We start from the raw sequence: 20,552 nt of genomic DNA on the forward strand, positions 1-20,552 counted from the left end.
TCATAACATTCTGCCTCCTTTCCTCCATCACAGTCTCTCTTGCACCCTCCGTATTTGTGTACTTGTCATTCCTCTACGAGTCTGTAATTTTCTTTAGGGCAGACATAGTCATTAAAACAACAACAAAAAACATTTGTGTTGTCACCATATGTCAACAGGACGTTGTTAATAGCAGGGGATTAACAAATACTTGTTGAGAAGAACTGGGCATATACTAAAGTACATGCCAGACTACAGGTGCTTCTGGTCTAATTCTGCCTTGGAGTAAAGTGTTGTATGTGGTGTGGTGTGGTGTGGTGTGGTGTGCGTGTGTGTGTGTGTGTGTGTGTGTGTGTCTTGAATCGATATGCCACTAATCTGGATTTATTATATAAATTCACATAAAATATAGTATCATTAAGCATAAAAGTTCCAGGGCTATCACTTTTTATGTAAGTGCAAAAGCCTTCCTGCAGAGATTAGTAGGTATAATTTATAAATACCATGTCTCTCCTGAATAATATTACCCAAAGTATGAGAAATATAGATAAATTAGGGAAATTTAATTCTGCTTCGAGAACTATATACCCCCAAAAGCAAGGTCAGAATCAGGAACAGAAAATATATTTATTTCTCACTCTGTTGTTAGTGGAAAAAGCATGAGTTCTATGTTCCCCTGAAAATTTAATTCAACAAATACTAGTTAAAAACCTGTCATCTATGCACTCTGCTAGGTGGTGGTGATACAAAGATGAAAAACAGCAAAATCCCTGTTCTCGAGGAACTTGCCATTAGAGTGCTACAATGCTCTGCAAAAAAAGAAAGGAGAGAAAGAAAGAGAAAAAAGAAAAGAAAAGAAAGTTTCCTGGAGCTAGAATGTTAAAGAGGTAAAGGAAATCTCACAGCTGAATAAAGAGTTCTTTTTTTTTTTTTCTGTTAGATGCAGACAAATTTAGCCTATCTTCCTGCATATGCAAGCCCTTCTATTTCTTTTCCATGACATAATGCAGAAAGGCTGAAATTATGCTCAAACACCTGGAAAATGCTTGAGGAGAAAGCAAGATGAGAAGAAGAGGAAGCTCTCTGTCAAATCAGTTCTGGAAAAATACACTATTTACGAAGTTGGTAAATTGAGCTTGTGTGTGGAATACAGACAGCATTCGGTAAAAAGCTAGGGTTTTCAAATTTCTTCGTGAATTACCCCCTTCTGGAACAGCACTGATTATCTTACAGGTTATGAAACAAAGTCAACAGTTTTATACTCCGCAATGGGAAGTTTTCTTTTGGTTTAAAAAAAAAAAAACCAAGCTGACTCTGTTCTATCTAATCGTATAATGCAAAGAATGCTTTCTTCTGGGCTATACCTAATATGACTCTAGCTGACATAAATGTAGGCTCTTTAATGGCTTTCTAGCTTGTGTCACTTTTAAAGAAGCAATTAAGGGGTTATATGTGTAATTTAATTCACAAAAACTATATCTAATCTATCCAGGATCTATATTTAAATTTTTTTTCAATACCCATTATCCCAGCCGTAGGGGAGTAGGGCAAAACATTCTTGATGTTTTTAAAATAGAACAGAGAAATTACTTGTAGAAGTTTTTCTCTCTAAAATGATGCTGGAATGGGATTTTGTAAGGATATTTCTTCCAGGGGCTCTTTCCATCTTTTTTCAAACCAAACTTTGCATTTTCACAGGCTTCTGCCTCTCTACATATGCTCTGTTTTTAAATAAGTAATATTTCTATTTCCACCCTTAAGTGATAGTAGCTGGATCTTAGGATTGAGAATTTTGAAAGGGACATGAGAAGGTAGAAAAAGTAGAATGAACAAAAAGTAAATTGTAGAAGTATAGAGTGAATGGGGGAAAGAATAAAGCACAAGGAAATGATTATGCAGGAAATGGAGTCATAGCTCTAATATTCTGATTGTAATGATGTGCCTAGGAAAGAAATGAGGATAAGGAATTTTAAGAGGAGGAAGGCAAAGAAAGATGTTAGCAAAAAGGTGTGGGAAATGTTTTGTTGCTTTGTTAGCAAAAAACATATGTTGATTATGCTTAAATATGTTTATCATTATTTTAAATTATCTTTTTGTTTTAACATAACTTTCATTTCCAAATATGTCCTATCATCACCTCCCCCAAGAGAGTCATCATCTCCTGTAACAAAGGATAGAAAAAAACAAAAGGAGGGGTGTGGGATGTGGGCAGGCTAAGCAGCTGAGGAAAACTAACTGTCTGATAATATATGCAATGTTCCATGACTCTCAACCCCCACCTCTGCTAAGAAAGAAGGTGCATCTTCCTTGTTATTCTTACAGGTAGTGTGGTTCAGTAGATGAAAAACTGGCCTCAAAGACCTGCCTCCAACGTACTGAATGTGTGATTCTATGCAAGTCCCTTAGCCTCTTCTGCTCTAGGCTAGGCTACTCTCTAAAACTATAAATTATAATAAAAACAATAAAGGCTAGGCCTGCAATACAGGAAATTCTCTGTATCTATGAAATAACAGGTCTAGACCTTACCTCTCTTCTTAAACTGATACACACACACACATAAATGAAGTAAGAAAAGTTAACACTTGAAAGTTTAGTCAAGAAGTTCTCATTAGAAAACTTAATTCCACAGCAGAGCATGACTACAATTAATTTTCTACAGATACTTTCCCCATTATTCTGTGTGGCTGTGAATCATATGGAATAATAAACTTTTACCCCAAATTCAAAACTGCTAATAACTCAAAAGCTATAGAGTAAAGAACTATGGGTACAGTTAGGTTGCTATCTGTTCACAGAAACTCCGAAGAAAGAACTTTAATGGTTATTCCAGTGCAGCCTGTACCTAATTTTATCATTCCTTCTTATGTGCATGTCTTATCTCTAAAATTAACGAAATGAAAACTAAACAATAAATCAAAGAAACAACCCCCAAATGGTTTTACCAGGGGGCATTTATTAGAAGTAGTGGAGAAGTTGTCGTTAAATTGGTTGTCAACCAGCCAGTTAACAATCTCATTTTGTTTCCTTGACTAGACTGTAATTGCAAAAACTCATCACTTTTTTTGGTTTGTTTTAAATCTCTTTTATGGTGTAACAAAATGCGCTGCATATTGTTAAGGATTCAGAAATATTTCTGGAATTACACAACTTCATAGATAGAAGAAACCTGAAAGACCATACTTGAACAAATAATCCTTGTATATTACAGATGGTTTGACATCGAGTCTCTGCTTAGATGCTTCCAGGAATGGAGAACCCTCTATTTTGCAAGACTAAATGTTCCAGTTTTGGAATCTAATGGTTGGGAAGCTTTCCTTTATAATGAACCCAAATTTGCCATTCTATAACACTTGTTTCTTTTGCTTCCCTAGTTCTACTCTCTAGCATTAAGAGGATTAATTCCTATTCCCCATCATATTTTTTTCCAAATATAGAAAGATGTTTATCACATGCCCCCTAAGTCTCCTCTTCTCCAGGCTAAGGACTTGCCATTTCTTGACTTCCCATGCTGTCATCCAATGAGGGCTTACATACAGGAAATAGTATAAGTAATATAAAAGAAATTATCAAAGCTACGTAAGCCCAGAAAAAGGGATGGACCTGCTATTGTTTACCCTATTCCTAGAAGTCACTAGCGACAGTAATTCCTCTAGTACTGGTGAGATTCCATTTATATAGATTGTCTTTAAGGAGAAGCAACTAAGATAGTGATGTGGTCACCATATGAGAAGTGGTGCAGAAATTTTTAAAGACTTCTTCTATGTAGCATAGCAAATTCATCAGTTATGCTTTATTCTTCGGTTCAATTCTGATGCTTCATTTGCTTTTCAATAATATTCACAAAATTAAAAAAAACACAACAACCAAGGATGGCCTCTGTTGTGTTAAAAAGGGTGAGAGAAAGGAAGAAAATGAATACGAATTTATTAAGCACTTACTATATATCTATCCAGTTTATAGGATTACATATAAATGTGTGCATATATATCTTGTGTGCATAAATTTGTTTGAACATTGTTTCTCTCCCCTCTCATTAGAATATAAGCTCCTTCATGGAAAAGATCAGGATTTTTGAAGGGTCTGTAGAATTTAGCTTTTTTTTTTTATGAAGAAACCCAAAATGTCTTGCCTTTCCTGGTGCCTGGTGAACAGAAAGCAATAAATAATAAATGCTTGTTAAAGATGATGATGATGATGATGATGATGATGATGATGATGATGATGATGATGATGATGATGCCAGACACTGGGGATACAATGAAATAAAATAAGTACTGGGGATACAATAAATGTAAAAAAGGCAGTTTCCGTCTTCAAGAATCTTATGAGATAAGACAACCCACAAAATAAGAGTTAGAAAGCTCAAGGTATGAAGCAGGGCACCCAAACAGTAAGATGCCAAGGATGTGCAGGAGTTGGTGAGGTGGTTGAGTTACCAGATAGATAAGGTCAAACTCACCATCAGAGTCAAGGAATATGTACAGAAAAAGCATGATTACAGATTGCATGAGATTTCATAGATGGTTTATAATTTGCCCAAATGGAAAAAAATAGAGACACCAATAAGATCATTAACCAATTAAATATTTTCCAGTGGCCTCCTCTACCTGGTCATATAAACTTGTTCCTTTCAAATATCACCCTGAAAACATATCATTTCTATATCTATATCACATCATGATTGAAAAAATGTAGATATTTAATCATAACTGTTTCTCTAGCAAGTCAGATCTTGAATTCATAAAAAAAGGTAGTGTGTACATTCACTCCAGTATCAAATCAAATTGCTAAAAATGATGCAACATACTAGGTGGAAGAGGAAGAGAATGAGATTTGAGATAAAATCTAGTTTGAGATCCTGGCTCTGTGGGGAATCTAGAGAAAGACACTTTGGGTTTCTTCATATTTTTTGTTGTCCTTGTATTTGCATAAGCTCAGTAATGTGGTTCAAATTTTAATTTTTCAATAAATTAGGAAGGGATAAGATAGTCAGTCCTTTAGTCCACAGAGCTTCAATGCCATTTTATTTTATTACTGCAAAAACTCCAAAAGAAATCACTGCATCATAAAACTAAGGGAACTCTAAAGATAAAAAAAATAATTCTAGAACTAAGGGAATAAAACTTTAAAACCACTCCCTTCTACATTTCTGCCATGAATTTGTATCTAGGGGAATGGTACCTGCCTATTGCCTTCTCTCTTCTCACTCCCATCGCCCACTGATTATCTATGAGTCATAGTTCTATGGAAAGAGATCACTGTCTGAGGCTTCCCCGCAATCTTTTTCTTTTACATTCCCTCACAGCAGTCCCTGATATACATCCACAACATGGCAATTTCTAAAACTTGACTGGTTTTGGTCCATTGGAGTCTCAGAGTTGATTTTTCATTGATTCTAAAACAATCTGTAATTTATGTATACCAAATGAGTAGGCCAGGAGGAATGTGCAGACATACAGGCATATTCCCCGTAATGTTTGCCTGATTAACGTTGTTTGGCAATAATGAAATTGACATTTATATGGAATTTTAAGATTTACACAGAATCACGAAATATTAAGAGTTGGAAGTGACCTCACCATCTGGTAAAACATATATCAATAAGAATTCTCTCTCAATCATCTCCAATGAGTAGACATCTAATGTGCCCTAGAAGACCTTTAGTATAGGAGAACTCATTACTTTCCAAGGCAACCCAATCCACTTTTGTATACTTCTTACTGTTAGAAAATATTTCCTTCAATCGAGAGGAAATCTACCTTTCTGCAAATTCTACCTATTACTCCTATTATTTCTATTCTCTGGGGACAGATGAAAATGTAGAATTGCCCTCTCACAAGGCTAACATGCCCCTTCTTTCTTCCCTTTTACATGGCAACAGCTCCAGTTCAAGAAGTCAGCAAAAGAGTTGAGCAGCTAGGTGGCACCATAGTGCATAGACTGCTGGCCTGAAGTCAGGAAGACTTCCTGAGTTCAAATCTGGCCTCAGACACTTACCAGTTGTGTGACCCTGGGCAAGTCACTTAACTCTGTTTGCCTCAATTCTTTATCTGCAAAGGGAGCTGTAGGAGGAAAGAGCAAAACATGCTGGGATCTTTGCCAAGAAAATCCAAAATGAGGTCACGCAAAGTCAGTCAAGACTGAAAAACTGAAACGACTGAAAAACTGAACAACAGTAACAACTCTAGTGTCTTCAGGTATTCCTCTTTTTAAAAATTTTTATTTTTTCCTAATTGCATGTAAAACAATTTTTAACATTCTTTTTTAAAGCTCTGAGTTCTACCAACAGCAAGAGATAAAGAGAAATTCCACTTAAAATTACTGTAAGACATAAAATCTTTGGGAGTCTACCTGTAAAACCCAGGAACTATACAAACACAATTATAAAACATTTTTCACACAAATAAAATCAGATCTAAGTAACTGGAAAAACATCAGTTGTTCATGGGTAGACTGAGCCAATATAATAAAAATGACAACTTTACCAAAATTAATTTACTTATTTAGTGCCATACCAATAAAACTATCAAAATTATTTTATATTATAATTTATATAATAATTATTTTATAGAGCTAGAAAAAAATCATAAGAAATTTCATCTGGATGATCAAAAGGTGCAGAATATCAAGGGAATTAATAAAAAGAAATGTTAGGGGAGGTGGCCTAGTCATACCCGATCTTAAATTGTATTATAAAGCAACAATCATCAGAACTACTTGGCACTGACTAAGAAATGGATCAGTGGAATAGGTTAGGTACACAAGACACAGCAGTCAGTGACTATAATAAACTATTGTTTGATAAACCTAAAGACCCCAGTTTTTGAGATAAGAACTCACCATTTAGCAAAACCTGCTGGAAAAACTGGAAAACAGTATGGCAGAAACTGGGCATAGACCAATGTAGTCATGCAAAACATTTCCATATTAGTCATGTTGTGAAAGAAAACAGACAAAAAAACTCAAGAAAAATAAAGTTAAAAAGCATGTTTCCATCAGTATTCAGACAACATCACTTCTTTCTCTAGGGACATGTGGCATTTGTCATTATAAGTCCTTCAGAGTTGTCTCAAATCATTGTATCACTGAGAATAGCTCGGTGATTCATAGCTGATCATATTACAATATTGTTACTTTGTATATAGTACCTTTCACTTTGCATCAGCTCATTTAAGTCTTTCAGTATTTTTCTAAGAGCATCCTGCTCACCATTTCTTACAGCACAATAGTATTCCATCACAATCACATGCCACAATTTATTCAGCCATTCTGTAATTGATAGGCATCCCTTCAATTTCCAATTCTTTGCCACCAGAAAAGAGTTGCTATAAATATTTTTGTACATATAAGTACTTTCCTTTTTTGTTCTGTTTTTGTTTTTTTCTTTTTTTGGATATTTGGATACCTACCAGTAGTATTGCTAGGTCAAAAGGGATGCAGGGTTTTGTGGTCTTTGGCATAGTTACTTTACAGAATGGTTGAATCAGTTCACAACTCCACCAACAGTGTATTAATAATGTCTCATCTTTCCTACATCCACTCCAACTAATGTCATTTTCTTTTTCTGTCCCATCAGTCAGTCTAATAGGTATAAGCTGCTACCTCAGAATTGTTTAAGTTTGCATTTCTCCAATCAATATTGAATTAGAGCATTTTTATATTGCTAGAGATAGTTTTGATTACTTCATCTGAAAACTGTTCATATCTTTTGATCACTTATCAATTAGGGAATGGATCTTATTTTTACAAATTTGACTCAATTCTCCATATGTTTGAGAAATGAGACATCTATCAGAGAAACTTGCTTCAAATTTTCACAGTTACTATTGCCAATTGTAATTATCTCCCTTCTATTTCTCCTCCATTTTCTCTCTCCTTTCACTCTGTCCCTCTTCAAAAATGTTTACTTTCTAACCTTCCTTCTGCCCTCCCTCCTATCACTGCCCTATGCTTTCTCTTATGCCCTTCCCCTCACACTTTATTGTAGGGTAAGATAGATTTCTATACCCAATTAAGTGTGCATCCTATTCCCTCTTCGAGCCAATTCTGATGAGAATAAGGTTCACTCAGTCCTCTTCTCCCTTTCCATTGTAAAAGCTTTTTCTTGCTTTTTATGTGAGACAATTCATGCCACTCTACCTCCCACTTTCCCTTTCTCCTAGTGCATTCCTCTCACCTGTTAATCTTACTTTTTTAGACATTATTCTTTCAAATTCAACTCATACCTACGCCCTCATACCTTCTAACTGCTGTAGTAATGAGAAAGTTCTTATGAGTTACAAATATCATTTTCCCATATAGGAATTTAAACAATTTAACCTTATTATATCCCTTTCCTGTTTACCTTCAAATGCTTGCCTTGAGGTCTGATACCTATTTTGAGTACTGAAAAAGTCAATTTTTCTATTCAGCTCTAGTCTTTTCATCAAGAATGCTTGAAAGTCCTCTATTTCATTGAATAATCATTTTTTTTTCCTCTGAAAGACTATACTCAGTTTTGCTGAGCAAGTGATTCTTGGTTGTAATCCTTGCTCCTTTGCCCTCCAGAAAGTCATATTCCAAGCCCTTGGATTTCTTTTAGCATAGAAGCTGATAAACCTCGTGTTATCCTGACTGTGGCTCCATGATACTGGAATTGTTTATTTCTGGTTTCTTTCAATATTTTCTCCTTGATCTGGGAGGTCTGGAATTTGGCTACAATATTTCTGAGAGTTTTCTTTTTGGGATTTCTTTTAGGAAGTGATTGATGGTTTCTTTCAATTTCTATTTTACCCTCTGGTTCTAGAATATATAGACAATTTTCCTTCATAATTTCTTGAAAGATGATGTCTAGACTCTTTTTTGGATCATGCTTTCAGGTAGTCCAAGGTATCTCTCCTGGATCTGTTTTCAATGTCAATTGCTTTTCCATTGGGATATTTTACATTTTCTATTGTTTAATTCTTTTGTTTTTGTTTTATTTTTTTCTTGATTCCTTATAAAACAATTAACTTCCATTTGCTCAATTACAATTTGTTAGGAATTATTTTCTTCAGTGAGCTTTTGTACCTCCTTTTCCATTTGACCAATTCTGCCTTTTAAGAAGTTTTTTTTCCTGCACTGAATTTTTGTGCTCTTTTTCCATTTGACCAATTCTGCTTTTCAAAGCATTCGTCTCCTCATTGCTTTTTTTGTATCTCTCTTGCCATTTGACCTAGTTTGCTTTTTATTTTCTTCAGTATTTTTTTTGTCTCCTTTACCAAGCTGTTGACTCTTTTTTCATGTTTTTCTTGCATCACTCTTTTTCCTCCTCCCAATTTTTCCTCTGTCTCTCTTACTTGATCTTCAAATACTTGAACTTGAGGTCTTCTATGGTCTGAGACCAATTTATAGTTTTCTTAGGGACTTCAGATGTAGGAGCTTTGACTTTGATATTTTCTTCTGAGAATGTGTTTTGATCTTCCCTGTCACCACAGTAATTTGCTATGTCCAAAGTTTCAGAGATTTTGTACAGCTGTTTTCAGAGATACTTCTATGTACCTATAATTTTCAGTTCTTTCAAGATGATGTGCTCTAAGAAGAAGTGTATTTACTATTCTCCTGGCCTGTGCTCTGGTCTGTGAGCAACCACAATTATTCTTTTCTGCCCCAGAACTGTGATGAGGGCCCCCCTTCTACTGTGGCCACAAAGTGCTAGTGGCTCTTCTTTGCCCTGGGACCGCCACTCAGGACTGTGACCTGAATCTGAGTATGGGCAAAGTAATAGAGTTCTGCCTCAGTGCTAGTAAAGAGACCCCTGTAATTTCCTTCTGATCAGTTGTTCAACTCCTTTATCATCTATGTGGGCTGAGAGCAATGGAAGCAGCTGCTGCTGGTGATTCAATGGCTCCCAAGGCTTGTCCTGATTTGCTGGGGCCAGGTCTGTGCTGGCACCACCCATGCTAGACAGTGCTCCACTCTCACCCAGGTGGGACAACCTTTCCTGCTGACCTTCTAAGTTGTCTTTGGCTGGAAAATTATTTCACCCTGCTCTGTTTGTGGGTTCTGCAATTGTCTTATGGCATTATTAAAAGGTCTTTGGAGGGGTTTTGGGGAAAGGCTTCTTGCTACCTTTTCTCTGCCATCTTGGCTCTGCCTCCAACTACTTCTCTTTTGGCATGATTTTGAGGTTCTTTACTATCTAGATGTCTATTCTGGCCATCTTGTTCTTTTCCCTGTTATGACCCAACTTACAGATACCTTGAAGAGAACCTCCAGATCTGACAACCAGAAAAAAATTGCTTCCAGTCCACTCATTTTTGGAACTCTCAAACTAGAAGCCTCAGCTAACTTGACTGGTGACTAGTGACTGAGTGAGTAATATACTCCTGCCCCTCCTCTCCCCCCCTTCTTACTATGGGTCCAGGAATCCCATCAACACTTTCATACTAGTAATGGTCCAGGAAGAGTCACATCAGATGACTGCCCCATGAATCAGTTCACCATTCTTGTGACTCCCCAGACATTCTTCAATTATGACTACTTCTACTTATTAGAATACAAGCTCATTTGAGGTCAAGGACTTTCCCACTTTTGTATTTGTATCCACAGGGAAAAGTAATGCCAGGCATATATAATAATTGCTTAATAAATATTCTTTCTCTTATTCACAGATTCATTCATTCATTCAATCAACTATTATCTATCCTGACTGTACTCTAGGTTGTCCATGTTCTTTCTGAATTTGGCTGTCAAAACCTACAATAATAGTCTCAATGTGATGACAGGGCACATTACAGAAGAGTTAGCACTCTCTGTCTTTTGGACCTTATCACAAATGTACCCCAAAACTGCACTAGCTTTTTGCCACAATATAATAATAATGCTTTATATTTTTACATAGCACTTTGAAAGTTGCAAGACAATTTGCCTCTGTGACCTCATTTGATCCAAACAGTTACCCTCTGAAGTAGGATCAGGAAACTGACTTTGAACAAGGTTGAAGCAAGTGTCCAATATCATACAGCTATTAAATATATGAGGTAGAATTTGAACTCAGGACTTCCTGACTACAAGTCTATCACTCTACCCCATTATGCTATCCTAGCTATCTATATTAATGAAGGTATGCCCATTAATTTACATGAGAGTTTAGTTACCTAGTGCCACTAGTCTAGTTTCATAAAATTGCCAGCTCCTTAAGACTCATCCTAAAACAGATTCCTGCCTTATCTACGAGCAAAAATTTCTAAGTACTTCTCCTTTAAGGTGGAAAGATACAGTGACCAGAAGTATGGTTCCAAGGAACAAATATTCCGCAGCCTGACTCATTCTTGTGAAGATTTTCACCAGTAAGGAAAACACTAGAAAAGGAGGACGTGTAGTAGTCAGTGAGTCTGATAGGCTTTGCTCACTGGATGGAATATTTTCTTTGTTCACCAGCACCCCTTAGTACAGGTTCATTTTTGAACTTCCAAATATTAGAGGAAAAGAGATATTGAGGATCAGTTCATCTCATAACTTCATTTTACAGATGAGGAAACTAAGGTTCAATATATACCTTGCTCACAGTTATTCAGTTAGTAAGTGTTAAAGAAGGAGTCTAACAGAATATGGACTGGATTTCAAACCAGGAGATCTGTCTTCAAATTTTGGCTCTCATAATTATCTGCGTAATCTTAGACAAATCGTTCTATTTCTCTGGGCCTCCTTATTTTACTGATCTATAATTTGAGTGATTAGATTAATAGACCTCCCTTCAGATTTTACATCCTGAGATTGTGATTGTGACCTCACAGTAAGTCTAGCAATCCTTCCAGGAATGTCTTTCATAGCATGATCAGGTCATTCCTTTACTTGCCTCTCCTTGAGGAGGGCTGAAGTAGATACCCATCACCCTTAAAGAAGTTACAGACTCAATGTCTGCCTATCCCTCGACATTATCCCTCTGACCCATCTTCCAACTCTTTTCTCTTACCATCTGCCTCTTGATGTACTGCCATGAAGCAGAAAACAATAGTTGTTTGGGGAGAAACCATTGGATCACGTTCTGGATTACTGCATTTGTTTTTCAAACCCAGATGATCACTCCTTAGTTCTGCACCAATGATATTAGCCATGGACCATCAAGCAACTGTTATCTTCATTTTCTTTTCTACGTCCAAACTCTCAGTTCTAGACTAGCCAGCTAAGATATTTTAACTTGCTCATTTTAAATAAAGTCTAGAGAAGACCATATACCCATTTCACTCAGGATCTGACCTCATATAACCTCCAAAGTAACAAAAGAAAAATAAACTATATCCCCAAATCTCCAAAATTTTGCACAGAAGCTTCTGACAGGAAGACAATATAAAGTTGTTATTCCAATTCAATTCATTTCCAAATAATGTAGAGACAGCACATATAACACCCAGTTCAACTCTTTCATTTTGCAAACAACGGTACTGCGGCGGAGGGGCAGGAGAGGGAGAGACAGTTATTTTCTCAGCATTACACATGGAGTGAGCAAGGGGGTAGGAATTAGAAGCCAGAGCTCATGATTTGAAATCCAATGCTCTTTCTATTATGCTAATTTATAATATTTAATTAAGTTAATTGAATTAATCACTTAATTTAATTGAACTCCATTTAATTTGGAATCTGGTGAAGAACATTGGCAACTTTTAAGGTGATCTAGAGGTCACATTTTTTCCTTAATTGAGAAATATTTTCTGGGCCTATATCATTAGGATGACAGTGGGGAGAATTTAAAACTGTTTCTCATCCATGACTGAACTTTTAGCTGAGTTTGGATCATGGCCATCATCAAGAAAATCCATGATCATTTAAATGTCAGTGTCCTGAAGTTTTATCTTTACATATTACAGGCTTACAGAAAGTCATCCACAAAAAAAAAAAGGAAAAAAAAACTTTCGTGGAACCAGAAACATGGGAAATAGGGAGCATATGGTTCATGACCAGAGCTCTTCTGTGACTGGCATAATTGGTAGCATGTTTTACACAACTGGAATGCAGTTTAGCAGAGAACAGACCACTCAGGGAATACATAAAAGGAAACTCTGGTCCCTTATATGCTCCAATACCCTAATGAATTTATGATCTCATCGAAGTGGGTACTCCCCTCAGTGATGCAGATTGCAACTCATCCGTGACTTCTAATGCTGTTTAACCCTTGGCAATGTGATTCCTTACATACAATCCCCAAACATGCCAGAGACCTTCATTCTTGATACTCATCACTTAACATTTCTTGGACTTCCTAAGCCCTAGTGCCCCTTCTTTTTGTTTAGTAAAGGGCTACGCACACATGCACTGAATAGGCACTCAGTAAATCCTTGTTGATCATGGAGTGAGAGAAAAATGGAAATAGAACTGCCATACACATAAAGATATTTAACTAATGCTACTATGATTGGGAGATTTTTTGAGAAACTTGTAAGGGTGTGACACATGATAAGGATAAGACAGAAAGGCTAACCTTTACAAATATTGTTCAAGTGGAGAAAACTAGTAAAAGGACTGATAACCCTGAGGAAATACAGAACACTACAGAGAGGAAGAAAATGAAGAATATGAAGACCATGAATTTAATGAAGGTCTTCATAAATAAATGTAAAGGAACAGATGGGAAGGAGCAACTTGAAGTGACAAAGAAATCACATGGAAACAATACACAGGATACTAAAAATAACAGAATTATCTCCATGGGAGGAAGATAGGAAATGGAGGAGGGGAGCCCAACAGTTGACTACAAAGAAAACTGATTAATGAGCTGAAAGGCAAAGGAAATGCCCCCAGATGAGTGAAATTGTGCCAGATATGCACTAGATGTACAGAAATATCTGTCTTCTAACATGGCATCTTGCACATCTGGGGTATTTTTATTATTGTAGGGAACTCTACATATATACCCTCTCTCCACCTATATAGGGTACAAGCTCATCTCTAACATGAAGTCTTAGAGAGCTGCTGGGAAAACTAAGGAAACTTAGTCCAGGGTATTAGGTCTACACGTGTCAGAGACAGGATTTGAATTCTGATCCTTCTTGTTCTAAAGCTAGTACTCTATCCATTACCCCAAACTGCCTGCATGCAAGAGGACATATATGGATGTGTATATATGTGCATACTATGTCCATGATTTATGCACATATGAATATAGACATATATGGATGTGTATATATGTGCATACTATGTCCATGATTTATGCACATATGAATATAGACATATATGTATGTGTGCAGATGTAATAGATGTACACACATTTATGTCTATGTATATGTTCATATCTTTCACTGGAATGTATTTATATGTGTGTATATAATTTAAAGGTAAACTAGTCTATCCATGGAAACACTTGGCTTTAAAAATTAATTCCTCCTCAAAGGAGAGTTTAGAGATTATTTTCTAGGCACTCTAATCTGCTATCAGTGGGTTGGGAATCTGGAGTGAAAATTGACTAAGAAAATTAAAAAAAAAACTCACCAAATAGTTTCTTCTGGACCTAGCCTACTAATTATCATATTTTCCACAACTTTTTTCAGTTCTTTACAATAATCTTATAGTGTATATATTACCTAGCCTTAAATCACTGAATGGGCATTGCCTCAGAAGAACTGAGATGTGGGAAAGACCTTAGCTTAAAAAGGCTTCCCACTGTAGCTGGGGCCTTCATCAATTGTCCTCACCCATATCTTGCCACTGGACTCTGATGACTCTGGAAGAGAGAGTGAGGCTGATGACTCTGCACAGCCTGCCTCACTTAAGTGCAATTCACTTGCAAGTCAAGACATCACCACCCTCCTAATGTCACTGGTCCTCTTTCAGAAAAAGGACAAGCAAAAGGTGCCCTTATTCTTACACTCAGGATTTATGCCTAAGATCAAAAGATTTCTTAATATGTTTTTATACCAATCAATTTATAATAATAAGTATATCAGCCTCTTTTTTTCAAGTAGTAATAATATAAAACTGTACCTAAACTAATCTTTGAACATGCTGTATACATAACTAACATGGCACAATGGGTACCTGGAATCAGGAAGACAGATTTTCCTGAGTTCAAATCTGGCCTTAGATACTTCCTAGCTTTGTGACCCCTTGGGCAAGTCATTTACTCCTATTTGCCTTAGTTCTTCATCTGTAAAATGAGTTGGAGAAGGAAATGGCAAACCACTCCAGTATCTTTGCCAAGAAAACCCCAATGGGATCACAAAGAGTACAGCATGACTGAAAAATGACTGAACAGCAAAATATTTAAGTAAATAAGCAATGAAACAATCTATAGTTATATGTAATTACTATATCAAATTAAACAGCAAAACACGTAAAATTATGTGATATTCATCAGTAGCACTGTCAAATATTTTACATTTATTATTCTAAGAAAAAAATAACCATAGGAGAGAAAACAAAATTTAAAATCCCAGATGAAACTATGTTCAGCAGGGTTTAGGGTCAACAACCTTTATGCGTAGGAGGGTTTTAAAGATAAGTATTTCATATGTGGGCTGTTTGAGTGCTGGGTACATACACTAGTCATCAACCACACTGAACATCCAATCTTTGACTTACTGCTTGACTCATGACCTTATTCATTCTGATCTAGGGTTCTAAAACAATCAAAAGGGGTATGTTCTGATATTTCCTCATGAGGTAATAAAATTTTAACATCTTCCTCAAAAATTAATCAGTTTTGAGCATATCCCAGTTATTAAAAATTATTTAATAAATAAGCTAGAAAAACTTCTCTTCCCATAGCATTTGCTCATCTTATGCTCTATGGGTGTATCCAGATAAATTTAGAAATATAAAATATCAAACTTCCTAATCTACTCTATTTAAACAAACATCAAGATTACTATGAAATCTGTTAATGATGTAACAAAAAAACAAAGAAATAAATACCTATTTACAATATATTTGCTGTAAAAGACTTCTCTAGTCTTCACTGCTACTACTGACTTCTCAAATCTAGAAGCAGTCTCACCATTCATGTCACTGGGTACAGGTATAAAGGTCTTTCCAGAATCACCTTCTTAATTTTTCCAGCAAGGTAAGCATTGTCATTAGAAAAGAAATTCTCTTAGTTCTTTACCTCTGCGCTTCACCCAGCCCCTTTCCAGTCATCATAGTTAATTCCCCGCAATAGCACTAAAATCACATTTCCACACAGATTTCTCAACAGATCAGTTAAATTGTTACTCTCTAAGATTCCACCCCCTTAAAAATGCAGGAAGAGTATCCACAGTTTTTGTGAGATGGGACACTAAAGCCAGGGTTGCATGCACATATGTACATTTTACATATATTATATTATTTTTACATATACATTTTTATTTGTTAAATATTTTTATTATATATATATTTTCTATAATTTTTATTTATTATATATATTTTATTTTATAACATATTATTTTTACATATATAATTTAAAGGCATGGAACAAATTTGTAAGGATAAAATGAAGAAAGCCATAGGCAAAATATATGTAAGAGAAAAAAAGAACAGAGATGATAAGAAAAATACATTTTTTTAACCATATCACTATAAAGATGTAGACAAAAAAACCCCAACCCTTTGTAAATCACAGAATTATTTTTTAAAATGAAAACATTAAGACTATTAAACTTATTCTTTGCAAAGAGCTGATAATAGCTAAGAAGTAGTATAGAAAGATATGATTTCCCCTGAAGTGGAAAAATAATTGTATTCCCTGATAGACTAGGCTGATATGTTAGGCATAATACATGTCAGAAATAAGTCCAAGATTCAAACCATCAAATCTCATTGATTGAGACCACTTAAAACTCACAGAGAGCTACCGAATCTAACAATGACTGCAAAGGAGTGAATCACATTCAAATGAAAGTTGTTTTCAATGACCGGTAGTTTGGCATTGTGAATAAAGTTAGTCCTGGACTCTGAGGCTCCCTTAGACAGTTATTTACTGTGTAACTATGAAAAAGCTATTTAAATGTCGCAAGCCTCAATTTCCCCATTTGTAAAACAGACTTGATCATCTACCTGTTGTCTACCACGCAGAGCAATTTTAAAGAAAGCAACAGTAATATATGCAAAATTCTTTATAAGTCTTTAGGTGGAATATATTTTTGAACCATTAATAGTATTACTTTTTTAAGTCTTCAAAAACACATAATGGATTCTCTTCAATGACCACTTAATTTTGTTCAAAGTGACTTCTTCATTTAATAAACAAAAATGATGCTCACTTAATTTGAAATGGAATCCACTACATCCCAGCGCATGCAGAAAAGCTTGAGAGAAAAAAGCATTGCCACAATGATGAAGAAAGTAAAAAGTTCTAAAAAGATGACATTTCCCTGTCTTCAAGAAAGGGGGAGCTATTTTGGATGAAAGACTTCAGGATACATACGCTATCACTAAAGTATTATCATTTTACTGTGTGTAGCAAAAAGGGGAAGTAAGTAGGTGGGAAGTTATTTTAAAATAAGATTATTCGACGTTTAGTGATGGTCTTACTCTTTTAGCGTCCTTCCCGTCGCTCGCCCAGCCCCTTGGCTACTCTGTGTGTCGGGGACCCTTCCCGCGCACGTGTATACGAAGAAATGTGTGACACACCAACTTACTGTGACCTAGGAAAGGCTGCCAAAGATGTCTGTAACAAAGGATATGGGTTTGGTATGGTTAAAATAGATCTTAGAACCAAGTCTTGCAGTGGAGTGGAATTTTCTACATCTGGTCATTCATACACTGATACAGGTAAAGCTTTGGATAATTTGGAAACGAAGTACAAGATCTGAGACTATGGGCTTACCTTCGTTCAAAAATGGAACACAGACAATACTCTGGGGACAAAAATCAGCATGGTGGATAAATTGACTGAAGGCTTGAAGGTGACTCGACACCATATTTGTACCAAACACAGAAAAGAAGAGTGAAAAATTAAAGGTCTCCTATAAACGTGACTGTTTCAGTTTTGGTGGAAATATTGACATTAATTTCTCTGGACCCACCATCTATGGCTGGGCTGTGTTGGCTTATGAAGGATGGCTAGCTGGCTATCAGATGAGTTTTGACATGGCCAAATCTAAATTGTCTCAGAATAATTTTGCCTTGGGTTATAAGGCTGTTGACTTCCAGCTGCACACACATGTGAATGATGGCACTGAATTTGGAGGGTCGATCTACCAAAAGGTTAATGAGAAAATTGAAACATCAATAAATCTTGCTTGGACAGCTGGTGGTGACAACACCCATTTTGGCATTGCTGCTAAGTACAAGCTGGATCAAAAAACTTCTCTATCTGGTAAAGTGAATAATGCCAGCCTTATTGGACTTGGTTATACTCAGACACTCCAAGCAGGAGTAAAATTCATGCTTTCAGCTTTAATTGATGGAAAAAAACTTCAATGCAGGAGGTCACAAGGTTGGATTGGGATTTTAATTGGAAGCTTAGTATAGTTTTTAAGTAAAGTATCAGATCTGTCCCTGGAAATGAAGAGAAATGAACCCACTCTGTTTTGGCCTTAATATTCTTCTGTGAAATTTCAAGAATGTGAACTTTTTATTCTTCCAAAGAATTGTTGTAGTGTCACCATGCTGAAGTCTAGAGGTTTTTGAATCTATTATAAGAGAGAGATACTTGAAGGCATGCATGGAAGTTGTAATGTTTGTGCCACATTTCAGTTCAGTTTCTCAGTGTTATTTTAAATTTGTTCTTCAACAACAGTGTAGTGTCATGTTATAAAGGAAATGACCTGATCCTCCAGTTTTACATCACATCCTGCATGTCCTACACCACTTTTTCATGACCTTTTATCAAATTGGTTTCTGTGCTACAGTGAAAGCTTTGGTTTTGCATCAGAGTAAAATATATTCATCACATTTGGAAAAAAAAAATAAGATTATTCACTGACATTCTCACCTCATTTACAAAAAATCCGGCCACTTCACCCTTAGAACTCCTTTTCTGCGCCATGTGTTGTGAGTTTGAAACTACAAGTGGGACAAAGTTTAATGGAATGCTTGCCAAATTCCACAAGAAGCATAATCCCATGTGTTAAATGGGTTTAAGAAATTAATTCTGAACTTCTGTAAGAAAGAATTGCAATCAGAAAGGAATACCTTTCACAAAGTAATTAATTACCTTTAACAACTTAATTCAACCTAACATATTCTTATTTTTCTTTCAACTTGGGCACAGATCTGATCCCTTATTAATCTCCAACTGGAAGAAAAGAGGATCTTAGATTTAGAGATAGAAGGGACAATTGAACCATAATGCTAGAGCTGGAAGAGATCTGAATCTTCCTCTGAAACAACTCTCATTTTACAAATGAAGTAATTGAAGCCCAGAGAGGTATTTGACTTGTTCAATTTCACTTTAGGTCAAAAATAATAGACCAGGGAAGATTAGAACCCAGGTCCTCAGATTCCAAATCTAGTACAAGGTTATTGCACAAAAGAGGAAATTAAAGGAGGAAGTGATTTGTCCAAAGTTTCATAAGTGGTGCTAGAGTTGGGACTGAAACCCAGGTTTCCTGATTTATGTTTCTGCAAATTAAAAAAATTTTCAAAAAGTAAGTGGAGCTAGAGGATTGATTTAAAAATAACTATTATACCACCCAAAGTTCATTCAACTCTAAAATTCTTCCTCTTTCCCAAATCTCAAGGAAGCAGCAATGTTACTTATACTCAATTATTTATTAAATCCATTAAATTTATTTAACATCTACTATGTGTGAGTCAGTGTGCTAAGTTTTGAGGGTACAGGAACAAAAATGAAGAATTGCCCCTGTTGTAAATCTAAGCATATAATAAGATGCACAGTGGGCTCGAATGCAGTCCTTGGGTAATAGAATCCTTTAGTTAGAGTAGAAGGGACACTAGGGCATATTTAATCCAACCCCTCATTTTCCAGGTAGAAACTAAACTGCAGAGAGGTTAAAAAGTCACAACAAGCAGCATTTGGCAAAGGCTAATATTCAAGCAAAGCACTTTGACTCAAAAGTTATTATCCATTCCATTGCACCATGATGAAATTTCTCTGCAGATTTTTTCCCCAATGACTATTTCAAAAAAACCTCAGACTTATGAAAGAATAGTTTGTGTGGACTCTAATTGGAAGGACAAAGTGATCTGGTGGATCAGAATGCTGGAGTTGGGAATGAAAAGTGAAATGGAGGAACAAAGGGTCACTGAGAAGAAAGATGCAAGCTTCTACTTTCAGGATTCAAGGACCCTCCTCCTTTCTTTCTCCTGCTTACTAGTAATGCCATGAGACTGGAAGGAAGGTTTGGTCAGCAGCAGCCAGGGGGGAGAGGATTGTCTCCTATTATTCAGCTGAAGAGGGATCCAGGGACCCTGTATTCTGTGAGCTAAGCCCATCATACTGCAAATAGCAATAAGCAGTTGCCTACTTCCCTAGAAGGTCTTTGATTACTTGGAATTGACTGAGGTTGTTCTCCAATCAAGAGGAGATGAAAGGTTTCAGTCAAGATAATGAAATTCCTGATTTCTTCTTAGTAGCAGAAAAGGGAGGCTTCTCTCTGGGGTGAGGATTGAGATTTGCTGCTGTTTCTACTACTGAGGGGAAAGAAAAAGTCATGTAGTTAGCATGTGAGAGATCA

At 36.1% G+C, this 20,552-nt stretch overlaps 1 protein-coding gene and 1 pseudogene across 5 annotated transcripts in view; one reads left to right on the top strand and one right to left on the bottom strand.

Moving 5' to 3' along the window:
* Positions 1-20,552, bottom strand: part of ADAMTSL1 (ADAMTS like 1) — a 1,091,970-nt gene that overhangs the window by 514,041 nt on the left and 557,377 nt on the right. The gene's annotated exons all lie outside the window — the stretch shown is intronic.
* Positions 17,440-18,806, top strand: LOC140534527 (non-selective voltage-gated ion channel VDAC3 pseudogene; annotated as a pseudogene).

This window comes from Notamacropus eugenii, chromosome 1, assembly GCF_028372415.1.
Source record: "Notamacropus eugenii isolate mMacEug1 chromosome 1, mMacEug1.pri_v2, whole genome shotgun sequence".
Lineage (NCBI taxonomy): Eukaryota > Metazoa > Chordata > Mammalia > Diprotodontia > Macropodidae > Notamacropus > Notamacropus eugenii.